Genomic DNA, 14,352 nt, shown 5'->3' with positions numbered 1-14,352 from the left:
TGTGCAGCATTTTCTGAAGTTCTCCACGGTCCAGCTTCCCCCATACCTCATCTCTTTCTTTAAGGAGACCCTTAATTTCTTGCTCCATTGTGGCAATTCTATCCTCCCCTGCCCCCAATCTCTCCTCTACCTCTGTAACTCTGCCTGTTATATTCACCTCCATCCTGTCTAATTTTTCTGACACGTCTCTGGCCCTTCTGTCCACCACCCTCTCCAACCTATTTTCTATTTGGGTTTCCTCCCTTTCCTGTAGCAGCCTGGCCTTCCAGCTTCTCCCGGCTTCATGGCTGGGTCCATCACACACTCGACCGCCACCATTACCCACATCGCTGTCGCCCTACCAACCCTCGTCTCTGACTTGATGGCCCTCACGATTACCCTGATTGTTGTTTGTTGTCTATATCAATGATCTGGTGATAATGTGGTAAATTAGATCAGCAAATTTGCTGATGACACTAAGATAAGAGGCAGAGTGGACAGCGAGGAACATTTACAAAGCTTGCAGAGGGATCTGGACCTACTGAGAGAATGGGCCAGTGAATGGATGATGGAATTTAATTCAGACAAGTGTGAGGTTTTGCATTTTAGAAGAACAAATCACAGAAGGACATACACTGTAAATGGTAGGGCACTGAGGAGTGTGGAGGAGCAAAGAGACCTGGGGATACAGGTACATTGTTCCCTGAAGGTGGCGTCACAGGTGGACAGGGTTGTGAAGAAAGCTATTGGCATCTTGGCCTTTATAAATCAAAGTATTGAGTACAGGAATTGGGATGTTACGGTGAGGTAGTATAAGATATTGGTAAGGCCAAATTTGGAGTATTGTGTGCAGTTCTGGTTGTCAAACTGCAGGAAAGATATCATTAAGATTGAAAGAGTACAGAGAAAATTTACTAGGAATTTGCCAGGTCTTCAGGAGTTGAGTTACAGGGAAAGATTAAATAGGTTAGGACTTTATTGCTCAGAAGGAAGAAAAATGAGGGGAGATTTGATAGAGGTTTACAAATTATGAGGGGTATAGTCAGAGTAAATATGAGAAGGCTCTTTCCACTGAGATTAGAAGAGATAAATATGAGAGGACATGAATTTAGGCTGAGAGGGAAAAGGTTTAGGGGGAACTTCTTCATTCAGAGAGTGATGGTAGTGTGGAACGAGCTGGTGGGTGCAGACTCAATCTTTTAAAAATAAATTGGATAGATATGTAGATGGGAGAGGTTTGGAGGGTTATGCAGTAGGAGCAGGTTATTGGGACTAGCTGAACAATGGTCAGCACAATCTAGAAGGGCCAAATGGCCTGTTTTCTGTGCTGTAGCATTCTACAACAAGCAAAGCAATTGCAGGATGCTGATGTGCAGAAGGACTTGGGAGTGCTTGCGCATGAATTGTAAAAGGTTGGTGTGCAAGTGAAGCAGGCTATCAGGAAGGGAAATGGAATGTGGCCTTCATTGCTGGAGGAATTGAGTTTAGGAGCAGGGAGGTTATGCTGCATCTGTACAGGGTACTGGTGAGGCCGCATTTGGAGTAGATCGTGCAGCTCTGGATCCTTTACTTGAGTCAGGATAGACTGGTCTTGGAGGCAGTACAGAGGAGGTTCACTAGATTGATTCCAGAGATGAGAGGGATAGCCTATGAGGAGATTGAATTGTCTGGGACTGCACTTGCTGGAATTCAGGAGAGGGGATCTTACGAAATGAATAGATAAGATAGTTAGGTAAGTTTTTTTTTACTGGAGAGGAGAACAAGGGGGCATAGCCTCAGATTCAGGGTTATAGATTTAAGATGCAGATGAAGAAGAATTTATTTTACCAATGGGTGGTGAATCTATGTATGGAATTCTCTGCCCATGAAAGCAGTGGAGGCAACCTCAGTAAACATATTTAAGGCAAGATTGGGTAGATTTTTGCAAAGTAGGGGAATTAAGGGATATGGGGAAGAGGCAGGCAGCTGGAGATCAGATCAGCCATGATCTTATTGAATGGCGAAGCAGGTTTGACAGGTCAAATGGCCGACTCCTGCTCCTATTTCTTATGATCACTGCAATCTCTCTTTTAAGGTTCTTGTCTGTATGCGGGCAGAAGACTTGTTAAAATACGGTCTCAGAAAAACCTATAGGCATTCCTCATCTTAGTGTGACAGTGATCAAGTGTGCTGGGACCTCTGGTACAGCAGGTTATGTGCTGGTGATAATTAGGCAGGTTTTCTTGAGACAACTCTGATTAAAGTGACCGACAATGATTTGTAGTGTGTCGGGATGGGCCGTCTCTTGTTTACTGACCACATCATGCCAACCCGCGAGTCCCCATTTGTAATTGGTATTGGGAGGGATATAAACTCTGACGAGAACACTTGGGGTAGATAGAAGGCTCTGCACTTAATCAAGATTTGCTCTAAAGCAGTGAAGCAGGAGGTCAACATAACCTCAGCATTTCTGTGCAGCTGAAGATATGAACTAAAAAGCACGCACTGCCCCTTTCACTCTTTTCCAGAATCCAAGCTCCAATCCAGTTCATGAATGGTGAAAGTCTCTAGTCAGATCACCATGTCTAGTGTGTTTTTTGTTAGCCAGGTCTTGGTGCAGCAAACAGCTGAGATTTGTCTCAACTGTCTTTGATAAAATTTTATTTTTGTCATGAATAGATATTCACCAGTACAGGTGCTTATCCTTTTTACCCCCAAGATCCTTGAGACCAGGATCTCGGTATTTGGATTATTCCATATTACGGAAGTAAAATGGTAGCAGTACAGATTTGTGCAAAACATAAGCCATTTTTATGGGGCGATGCCGCATTTAAGCCGGCTCAGTGAGCAAAGGCTGTCTTCGTTACCCACAAACCTCCATACAGCTGGAATCACTCTGGGAAATTCTGAGCAGTTCCATCTGCGTGGGGGATTATGGGTAAAGAAGACAGCCATTGATCCCGCGTTAAAATAAAAAGAGACTCACCCCATTGGATTCACCATGCCATTGTCTGCCTCCTTCCGGCCCAGCTAGGCTGCCTCCCATCATCTGATCCCTCTGCACCGGTTCAGCTGCTGGGGGTCTCCCCATCACCTGCTCCCCGGCATCTCCTCAGCTTCTCTCCCTCCGGCACCACCTTCTCCTCAGTACCGGCACGCTTCTCTCCTCCTTCCAACCAGGCCGTGGAGCTCAGCGCCCGGGTCCTTTCGCCCTGGCAGCTTGGTGGGCTCTGACTCTCCTTGCCCCCGTTGGGTCTCCAAGCTCTTTGGGCCACGTTCTCTCTTCGCTCTCTCTCTCTCTCTCTCTCTCTCTCTCTCTCTCTCTCTCTCTCTCTCTCTCCACTTGCCCGCCTGAGTCATGCTGCTGCTCTCTCCCCGCTTGCCGCCTGAGTATGTTCTCTCTTCACTCACTGCCCGAGCCATATTTTTTCCTCACTCTCTTTAGAGCACCTGAAAATATACTGTACATACAGTAAAAAAAATGTTTGGTTTTCGGAGGATTTTGGTTTTCAGAATCACGGATAAAAAAATAAGGTCTTGTAGTACGGTTGGTAGGGGAGGTCTCAGTTTTCTGCACTTCAGTCTAGTTTGGACCCCAGTCGCACAACACCACCTTGATCTTCATGGTGGTGTTGCCCTTTAAGAGCTCTGTGTTCCAGCCAGCCCGTTCCTGACACACCAGTCATTCGAGAGAACTTTAGATCGTCACTGCAGTTCAGCAGCTTGTTTTCCATAGGAAACCTGCATGCTGCCGATTGCAGTGAAAGCAGGACAGAAGGTGTCTTTCTCTAGACTGTAAAAGGTCACTGTAACTTGCTGGCACCTTTTTTTATGTTTTCCTGCAGTAAATTTTAATAATCCTCCTTTGTCCATGTGCTAGAAATCCTCTGAGGACTATTTACTTTCATATGGTTAGTGACATATTCATTCATGAAATCAGTTTGAGTATTTTTCTGTTTATATTACAGAAACCTTCCTGATTAAATATTACATCTTCCAGAAAATACATTTTCAGTACATTGCAGATAAGGTGGACTTCACTCATTGTCTGGATAGTGTTACAAAGTAATAACACATCACCGACTTCTGTTGGCAATATAAACATGAAGACAAACGGTAAGAAGATTAATCAGTCAATTGAGACTTAAGACAAGCCAAATTTTGCTAAAAAATCAAATATTTCTGAGCTTATATTCATGGGCTTCCCCGTCCTCCATTTTCAGTGTCAAAGCTATTTGTGACAGGTCAAAGTTCTGAATTGAACAATACCTTATGAATCTCACTGTTATGTATTTTTGCAGTGAGGAGAGGAGGAATAAATTCCATGTTCCTGCTTCTTTTTATGAGTCTTGTTGATTTGTGAAGGCAACTCAAAAGTGGTGAATCACATTAGGTCGGAATCCTCCTGGTTTGGTCACAGAATGGGTTTTAGAAGCACACAAGACGTGCTTAGGAGTTTTACTTCGGCTTGTGCCATCTTTACCTTCAGAATAATTGGGGGTGTCATGGACGTGGGTGGATTGTGCCTGTTGATTTATTAGTTAGCTCCTGACTCAATAATCCTGCTCCCAAACACGCTCTGCTGGAAGAGCTCAGCGGGTCAAGCAGCATCATTGAGAGGAACAGAAAGGGTGAAGTGTCAAGCTGAAACACTCCATCGTAAAACATTGAACAGTACAGCACATTTAGACCCTCCAGTCCATTATATTATACCCATCTATATAAAACATATTTTTTTTAAACTTTATTTAAAATTTTATGACATGAATAAAATAAAAATTACATTTAAAGAAATAATAAAAAATAAGATAATAAAAATTAGAATACTACATCAGTAAACTACACAAATTAACCCCCCAATAATTATAACACAGCATTAATCATCTAATTTAAAATTAATCCCACCCTCCACCCCAAAATAAAGAGTGAAGAATTAATTAACAATGTTGTAAATAAAATAGAAAAAACCCCATTTACAAAAAAAGGATAAAACTTAACAAAAAAAATTACTAACAACAAAAAAAATATCAATACTATAATACCCTTAAACATATATTTAAATCAACCATAATTCATGTATTTAACAAATGAAATCCACTTTAAAACTAAATTCAAATATTAAAATCATATATCAACCACATATCTGTTATACAAAAAATCATAATTAATAATTCATAAATACAGAATTTCCATTAATACCAAGTTTCCTTTATAATTCATCGAGAGAACAAAAACATCCCTTAGAAAAACAATCAGATAAACTTTTTATTCCCTTCCCCTCCCCTTATATAAAAAAAGAAAAAAAAGAAAAAAAGTTCAAACTCTTATAAAATTCTCCATATTCTTCATTTATAACATCTTCAAAATTCTCTATCGAAATTAACTTAATTTTATTAAACTCTTCTCCCTCAATGTATTTGTACTTAATTTTCTTCTTCCTCTTCTTATCACCTTTCCCCTCATCTTCCTCTTCATCTAATTCAACATCCTCAATTTTTGACTTATTATCTTCTGTGACATCATCCTCTTAAAAAAGAAAGAAAAAAGAGAAACCCCCCCCAAAAAAAGAGAAAAAAAAGGAGAGGAAAAAAAACCTCCTAATTCCCTCTCAATTACAATTAGAAAACAAAAAGAGTTAAAAAAAATATTTATTAAAAAAAAATAATAAAAAAACTTCACTTCTTAACCCAAAAATTAAAAAGAAAAAAAAAACAGGTTGAAGGTCACAACTACCTCCTCCTGTTTAAACCGCCCAAAGCTGTAACTCCCCCAAAATATTGGGTGTGAGATAACTCACAGGTAGCTGATGACTTCTGGAAACTAGTGCCCACCCAGTTCCCTCTCCCAACTCCCATTTCATTAAACTATCATCATTATTTAAACTATTTAAACTCTTCTCAAAAAAAAAGATAAAAGATTTATTTTTTTAAATCAACGTTACCACTTCGGTCACCATTGCTTCCATTTCTTTTAAAAATCTGGATCCCACCTTACATCTCTACTCTCTTTGGAGACCTTGAAGGACTACATCGTTCCTGAAACTGCATGATTGGTAGAGACTGAGCAAAGTCCATAACCTCTTTAGGATTGTCAAAGAACTTTGGCTAATTTCCATCCTAAAAAATCTTCAGTACCGCAGAATACCTGAATGTTGCCTTATGTCTTTTTTTCCACAACCGTTCTTTCACAGAATTAAATTTGCGTCGTTGAAACATAATTTCTTGACTCAAATCTTGATAGAAGAAAACAGGATTATTCTGAACCATCAAAGGAGATCTATTTTGCTGGGCATTTCTAGTAACCGTACGTAAAATTGTCTCTCTGTCACAATAGTTTAAACAATGGATCAAAACAGATCTTGGATTCTGTCCTGAAAAAGATTTTCTTCTTAAAACTCTATAAGCACGTTCCAGTATTAAACCTTCAGGGAATTTATCCTGTCCTAACACTCGTGGAATCCATTCAGTAAAAATTTTTCTTGGATCTGGTCCTTCTATGCCTTCTGGCAAACCAACAATTTTCACGTTGTTCCGTCTAGATTGATTCTCCAAATAATCAACCTTTTTTGCTAAATTTTTATTTTGGATCTGCAATGTTTCAATTATTCTATTTTCATCCTGTGCATCGACTAAACCTTGATCACACATTTCAAATCTTTCAATGGTTTCAAGCTTAAAAGCTCCATTAATGACTTCCGCCATCGCATTAATCTTGGAAATAAACAGGTTCACAAAATTAGCTAAGTGACTCAATACAGAATATATCTTATCTTCAAGATCCTTAACAGACATTTCAACAGAAGTAGATTCAGGCATAATGGGGTCTTGCTGTTCCTTAGAGACCACGGGATCTTCTGTCCCTTCCCTTAATTTAGTATCTTTTCTAGCAGTTTGACTTCGTATAAAAATCCCTCTCAAAGTCGCCCCAGCAATGCCAGGAGACTGAAGATCAGTTATCTTTAAGCCAAATCTCTTTAATCATCTTCACTGAATCAATGTCTGGAAAAACCGTTGTAATTGAAGATGCATTTTGCAGCACCACCACTGCAGCAGTCGAATGACAGCTCTTTAACTCTCCAGCTGGTGGCGCCCCAGCTGATTCAACTGTCAAAGACTGAGTAATAGCACTCACAGTGGCTGTTGTGTGAAATACTGGCACCCAGCCAGCTCCTTGGTCTGAAAGCTGTTGAATGCGACCTTCAAAGAGCCTCACCGGCTTAAAACGGAGCTTCAATGCCGAACTCTGCACGTCCTCCTCTGGATCCATTCTACGTTGAGTCCTGGCTTCTTGTAAACAAGTAGACAATTTCAGAAAATTTAGTTTTTTAACAGTCTGTTGATGTTTTCTTTTACCTCTTTTTTTGCATATAAACCATTAGGCACTAATCCAACACCTCATTATTTATAAACTTTTAAAAGAACTTTAACAGGCACTTAAAGACAAAACAATAAATCAGAGTCAGGAGAGGTCTGGAAGGCACGTCTGTTCCCTATGCCATCTTGCCCCTATATAAACATATTCTAGTATCAATCCAACATTTCTCAATCTCACATCCCATAAACCTTCATTTTTCTTAGTTTCATGTGCGTCTCAGAGTTTTGCTATGTCCCTATTGTATTAGCTTTCATCACCATTCCTGGCCATGTATCCAGGCACCCACCACTCTCTGTATAAAAAATCTCACCTCTGATGTCTCCTGAACTTTCTTCCACTCACTTTAAACAGATGTCCTCTTGCATTTGGGAAAAATGTACTAGCTGTCCACTCTACCTGCGTTTTTCCTAATCTTATAAACCTCTATTAAGTCACCTCTCCATCCTCCATTGTTCCAAAGACAAAAGTTCTATCTTGGTTAATCTTTCTTCATTCGATATTTTCTCCAGTAAACACAAACATCCTGGTAAATGTCCTACACCTTCTCTAAACTTCCACATCCAACTGATAATGAGGTGATCAGAACTGAACACAATACTCTGAATGAGGTCTAATCAGAGTTATGCAGAACTGCATAACCTCATAGCTCTTGAACTCAGTAACCCGACTAATGAAGGCAAGAACACTATATGCCTTTCTAACCACCTTATCAATGTGCAGGAAATTTAAGGGACTGCATTCCCTCTATTCCTCCAAAGCATTAGGAATCCAGCCATCATTTATGTATAAACATATCTAGATATGTATGCCATTTGTGTGTAGGGTGTACAATGTGTCTGGGCTTGTGCTCTATTGTCCAGAGATACGCTGTCTCATTTGGTTGTATATGTATATGCACATCAGATGACAATAAACTTGAACTTGAACTCTCATTAACTATGTACAATGTCTTCAAATTCGACCTTCCAAAGCACACCACTTCACACTTTTCCACATCTGCCACTTCCCTGCCCACCTCTGAATCCTGTCAGCATCTTGTTTTAATGTGTGATTGAGGAAAGTTAGAAAGAAGCAGTGTAAAGAGGTCAGAGTGGGAGGGGTGAAATAAGGGCTCCACATGTGATTGGCAAACTAGGCAGAAGTGAAACAATGGTCTGAGGCAGAGGACTGACTGATGCCAGCCAAAGGGAGGCAAGATGAATAAAGGGGTCAGATGGAGGAAGGTGTGTCATACAGGGTGGAGTGGGTGATTAGAAGACAGGGTGCCAGTGCTGGAATCTGATAAATAGAGAAGTAAGAATGGTGGGATAAAGAGAGACCAGGAAGGATCAGAGTGAGTGGCTGGTGAGTAGATGGTTAAAGGTGGGAGGGGGAGAATGGGTGATAGTAGAAAAGAGGGTCGGGGGTGAGCAGAGGGGTACAGAAGAAAGGAGAGGGGACTACCCAATATTTAAAAAAATCTATGTTTGTACCATTGGGCTGTAGACTGCCCAGATGGAATATAGTTTACATTGGACCTCACTTTGGCAGTGGAGAAGGCTGATGACAGACAGCTCTGTGTGAGAATGGGAAGCGGAGTTGAAATGACATGCAACTGGGAGCTCAGCATGGCCATTATGCATAAAGCATAAATACTCTGCAAAATGGTCCCCAAATCCACGTTTGGTCTCACCTATGTGGAGGGGCCTACATCAGAAGCACTGAATCCAGTATGTGAGGTTAGAGGAGGTGCATGTGCATTTTTGCCTCATGTAGAAGGGCTGTTTTGGACCCTGGATGAAGGTAATGGAGGAGGTCTAAAAACAAGTATTACACTCTCTGTGGTTGCAGGGGAAAAGTACCAGAGGTGGGTGGGAAGGAATGGGCGAAAAAGGGAGTCATGAAGGGAGCAATTCCTGGAGAAGGTGGAAAGAGGTGGAGAGGGGCAGGTGTGCCTAGTGATGGGGTCGAGTTACAGCTGTTGGAAATATGGAGGAGGATGCGCTGAAAGCTGAGGACAAGATGAAACCTATCCCATTTCTATTTGGAGGGAGGAGAGGTGGTAAGAGTGGAACCAAGAGGGAGAAAATAGGGGAGATGGCAGCATTTATCACAGTGGTAGGAAAACTGCATTGCTTGAAAAAAGAAGACGTCAAGTGACCTGGAATGGAAGGCTTCATCTCAAGAGCAGACACAGCAAATGTTCCCATATTGAATTACCTTTCATAGTTGTCTTGGACTACCATTCGTGCATTCACCTTCACCTGCGTGAAGGTGAAGATATTGTTTGAGCCTTTCTGAACAGTTTAGCATCAGAAAAATTCATGGAACTTCCTATCAGGCTAGACCCTAGTCCAATGGAAGGTCTATATGGATATTGATGAGCAACTCTGTATACAAACACTTTCAGGTCAGTCAATGTTCTTTTCTCCACCTTTGTGCCATTAGTGAGACATTGATGTCTGCTCTAGATGACCAGTCCTACAGAGAATGAATCTTGAATATACTCATGTCCCATTAATCTTATCTCTATGTGTAAGATAGATACCCCTGTTAAACTGGGTCTTTTCACTTTAATCTTACTGAATTAGCACAGGTTGAACTATCTAATATATATATATTTGCGCATGTATGTCTATTTGTTTGTCTGTTCTTCATGCAAATCAATATGGAGCACTCTTGAAATGTCCAATGAGGTTCAGTAGGGGTAACATTTGATGCTGAATGTCATGAGCACATTGAATTTAACTTTCAAGGTCATATGAAGTTCAAAAGTGTTTTTAACTAGCTTGCACTAACTTGCATTACTGTTTATTATAATTGTGGTAACATTTGATGCTGAATGTCATGACCACATTGAATTTAACCTTTAAGATCATATGGAAGTTCAAAAGTTCCCAAAAAAAGTTTGAACTTGCACCAGGGACTCTTCATTCAGTTACAGCACTGAGCATCAGTGTACATTCAGAATAAAAACAAGTGGCCAAACCCAGTTCAATATGGGCCCAAAAAGCAAAGCAAAATTGGCAGAAGTTCTTCACAAGCCCGTAGAGTTGGACAAAGGAGGAAGTAAGAGACAGCGGAGGAACATCAGTCTCGCATCACGGTTGATGCTTCCAGACATGCAAGGAGCAGGCAGCAGGAAACAGAACAGCAGTGATACGCCCATCTCAGTGCTCAGGCCTCCAGACAAACAAGGAGCAGGCAGCAGGAAACAGAACAGCAGCGATATGCTCATCTCAGTACTCAGGCCTCCAGACAAACAAGGAGCAGGCAGCAGGAAACAGAACAGCAGTGATACTCTCGTCTCAGTGCTCAGACCTCCAGACAAGCAAGGAGCAGGCAGCAGGAAACAGAACAGCAGCGATACACCCATCTCAGTGCTCAGGCCTCCAGACAAACAAGGAGCAGGCAGCAGGAAACAGAACAGCAGCGATACGCTCGTCTCAGTGCTCAGGCCTCCAGACAGGCAAAGGGTTACAAAAAATATAAATGTTGTGTTTGAAAAAAATATATTTATGCAGAGATACCATGAAGTTTTTTGAGTATTTTGTTTCAACCATTTAGTCAACAACTGAGTGTTTTATTTCCCAGACACTGCCAGGTATCCTGCTAGATAAAAATAATCATCCTCCTAGTTTAATTTGCTCCTGACTTTTTTTTTCATATTTTCATTGAAATACAATTCCTTCCAAATGATACAACAGTGAAGTTCTTGGAATTATTAGCAGTGAAAAATGATTTGAAAATTATCCAAGGAATAACAAGAGCAATCCAGGTGGGGGCGCTGCTTTCCAAGAAATGGAACGAACAGACCATGTGACAAATGATTAATGTTTATTGTCCCCTCATTGTGCTTTCTTGGCATGAGTGAATGTGAGTATAAATCTTAAATTGTAAATTATATATATTTTTTCTCATTATTCCTTTACTTTGACAAATGGGTTAAAAGTTGCTATCATAGCACTTTGAGTGAGTATTAAGGGATATTAAAAAAAAGATTTCTGATTATTACATTTAAATTTAGACGTACATCATGGTAACAGGCCCTTTCAGCCCATCAGCCCGTGCCACCCAATTACACACAATTGACCTACAGCCCTAGTATGTTGTGAACAGTGGGAGGAAAGCAAAGCACTGAGAGGAAACATGTGCAAGAACAAGGAAAACGTACAAACTCCTTACAGACAGTGCCGGATTCAATCCTCTGTTGCTTGCACTGTAATAGCATTATGTTAACCATGCCACTTATTTTAATTATAATTCGCCGTTGTTCTCTCTCTAAAACTCTCAACTTGACCACATTCCATCCTTAAGGGCCTATCTCATTGGTGGAGACATCACCGCGACTGCCACTACAACTCGGGCGACCAAAAAATGGCTAAGGCGACGCCAGGGCGACGTCCGAGACATCTCCAGACAAGGTGACAACCAATTTGCCTGGCAGTCATGGCGATGTCTCCGAGACGTCTTTTCACTGAGACATAGGATGCCGAGAGGTGACATTAAGATAACATAGAGTCTTTTTCCCAAGGTAGAGGCATCTAGAACTAGATGCCACAGGTTTAAGGTGAGAGGGAAGAAATTTAAAAGAGATCAGTGGGATGTTTTTCAAATAGAAGGTATAGTGATCTGGAATGAGCTGTCACAGGAGGTGATAAGGCAGACATAATTACAAAATTTAAAACATATTTATACAGGGATTAAAATGAAAAGCACAGCGGGATATGAGCCTAATCTAAGTGAATGGAATTAGCTTAGCAAAGCATCATGGTAGGGATAGAGTTATACAGGACAGAAACAGGGCCTGCTGCCCAACACATCCCTGGTGACCTAGTTACCTACTGGCATGGAGGAAGTGTCAAAAGGGCCTGTTTCTCTAATTCTATGAATCTCCAATTTTATGATTTTATGTTTCCACGATTTATATGTACAATTCAATTACATTCTGCGTTTTGGCCTGGATTTCATCCACATTTATTCTACTGTACAGCCACACTGTGTAGATTCATCTTGTGTGCACAAAAGAGACTAAATTTATTGCTCCTAAATAAATGACTGCAATCACTGGCATCACTGGGGGGGGGGGGGGGGGATCGTGCGGACCAACCGGGTGACACCATCAGAGGGGGTGACACCAAAATTACTCTGTCTATAAAATTTTTGTGCAGGTTTCAGCAGAAATGTATTATTTTTTTAAATAAAATATCCCTGTCGTTAGTGTTAACAATAAAAACATTTTTTGTAAGCCTAGCTTACATGGATAAATGTACCTACAAAGCTAAAACTCGATGCTAATTTATTTTTTGAATCTTTTAATGCTCTCCAGTCAGAGCCGTCATTATTACCCAATTGCAATGACGCTTTGATCACGTGGTTTTGTCTGCACGCTCGACCAGCACGCGCTGTTGTTTTCGGTGCTGCTGGTATTTTTATAGTTGCTGCTTTTGTCGAATTTTCTGGTGACTTTGCTACAATATTGTGGTAGTTAGTACTTGTGAACCTCCATCAAAAATGTTTTTGAAAATAAAGTAATAGTTGAAGGAAAAGAATGAGAAAAATTAAAAAAGGCTTCCGCTCAGTTACTAATAATGTAATTCAATGTAGAAAGACTTTACAAAACAACTTTGTGCTGGTATTCCTATAATCTAAGAAATATTACATTCAAGCAATTTACCACATATTTATCACATATTATTCTATATTTTTACAGCTATAAGACAGGGGGCGTGACACCGTGCGTTACTGTGCTGGGTGACATCAACCCTAGTGATATCACTAATTGCAAAGCATGAGTAATTCCTGTTTGGTATTTCAAATGCAGGCAGCAACGCCATTTCATGTTATCGCAGCAGGGATTGCATGTTTAAAGCTAGCCTGCACATCTTAAAGGTAGCATGACCTTCTTAAGTGGGAGGTGCACAGTGGCTGCCACAGGTGGTGGAATTTGAACCAAAATCCTGGTCGGATACAATGTATGATAATGGCATAACAAAGGATAGGTCATATCTCTCCTTTTATCAAGGAATAGGTACCTTAATCATATTGTTAGGAGCACTGAGGGTTTTCTGTGGGATGTAGCAGTTGCGCCATGGAGCACCTGCCTACAATAAGACGGACAGTATTCCACCTGGAATCTTGCCCTTACCTGCCAGTCAGGTGATACAGATTGCTGCTGCCCTTGTAGAAGAGATACAGTCAGTAGCCAGGCCTTACAGTGAGCCTTCAAGATCACCGCAACCCATGGTTGGATACAAAGGCCCAGCCTCTACTCCGAGCTCGTGATGCTGCCTTCAGGACAAGGTGTAGGATGGCACTAAGATCAGCCAGGGCTGAACTCTCCAATGTAATCCAGAAGGCAAAGCCGGGGTACACAAAGAAGGTCCACAGACAGCTGTGTGACACCAGGGCAGGCTGCGTTGCTGGAGCTCACCGAAGCTGCTGGAGCTCATCAAAAATGGCAAAATAAACAAGTGGGGAATTTTAACAAGTGGTGTGGAATTTTAACAGTGGCTGCATATAAATAACAGGGGATTTTATGGAAGTGGGTGTTGGGCTGGGGAATGGTCCAGCTCCGGCTCAATTACTAGTGAAAAAGAGGGAAACGACGAGATGTTAGGCAAGTTTCACTTGTTTGGCTTTGCCAGGATCACTCAGTCTTGGTGCAAATATGTTTCAAACAGCAGAATTCTGGCAGTGAGGTGAGAGAGACCTCCTTAAATGCAAGGCAGTATTTATGATGTGTGGTCTCAAGGTATCCTGTTGAATTGAACATAGTGGGCATCAAGGGAGTTTCTGGACAGGTGTTCTCAGGGGCAGTATTCCTGGCCCAAATCCACTGAGCTGTTTCATCACAACACATGATGGGGAAATGGTTCAGTTGCTGATGGTTGAGCAACGTTCAACTTTATTTACATCTCCTCATCAGACTTGGAGAAAGAAAATGAAATAACTGTCACAGCTGCAATGTGAAATTGAATTAGATTCACGGATTGTGGGTGTGTTATATGGGTGGAATATTGTTGACGAGCATAGCAGAGG

At 41.1% G+C, this 14,352-nt stretch overlaps 1 long non-coding RNA gene across 1 annotated transcript in view; it reads right to left on the bottom strand.

Moving 5' to 3' along the window:
* The window catches only part of LOC138759815 (uncharacterized), a 139,912-nt gene that overhangs the window by 14,687 nt on the left and 110,873 nt on the right, over positions 1-14,352 (bottom strand). The window lies entirely within an intron of this gene.

The sequence above is a fragment of the Narcine bancroftii genome, chromosome 4 (assembly GCF_036971445.1).
Source record: "Narcine bancroftii isolate sNarBan1 chromosome 4, sNarBan1.hap1, whole genome shotgun sequence".
NCBI classification, from domain to species: domain Eukaryota; kingdom Metazoa; phylum Chordata; class Chondrichthyes; order Torpediniformes; family Narcinidae; genus Narcine; species Narcine bancroftii.
The sequence above is the reverse complement of the archived record's forward strand: the minus strand, read 5'-3'. Positions and strand labels throughout refer to the sequence as shown.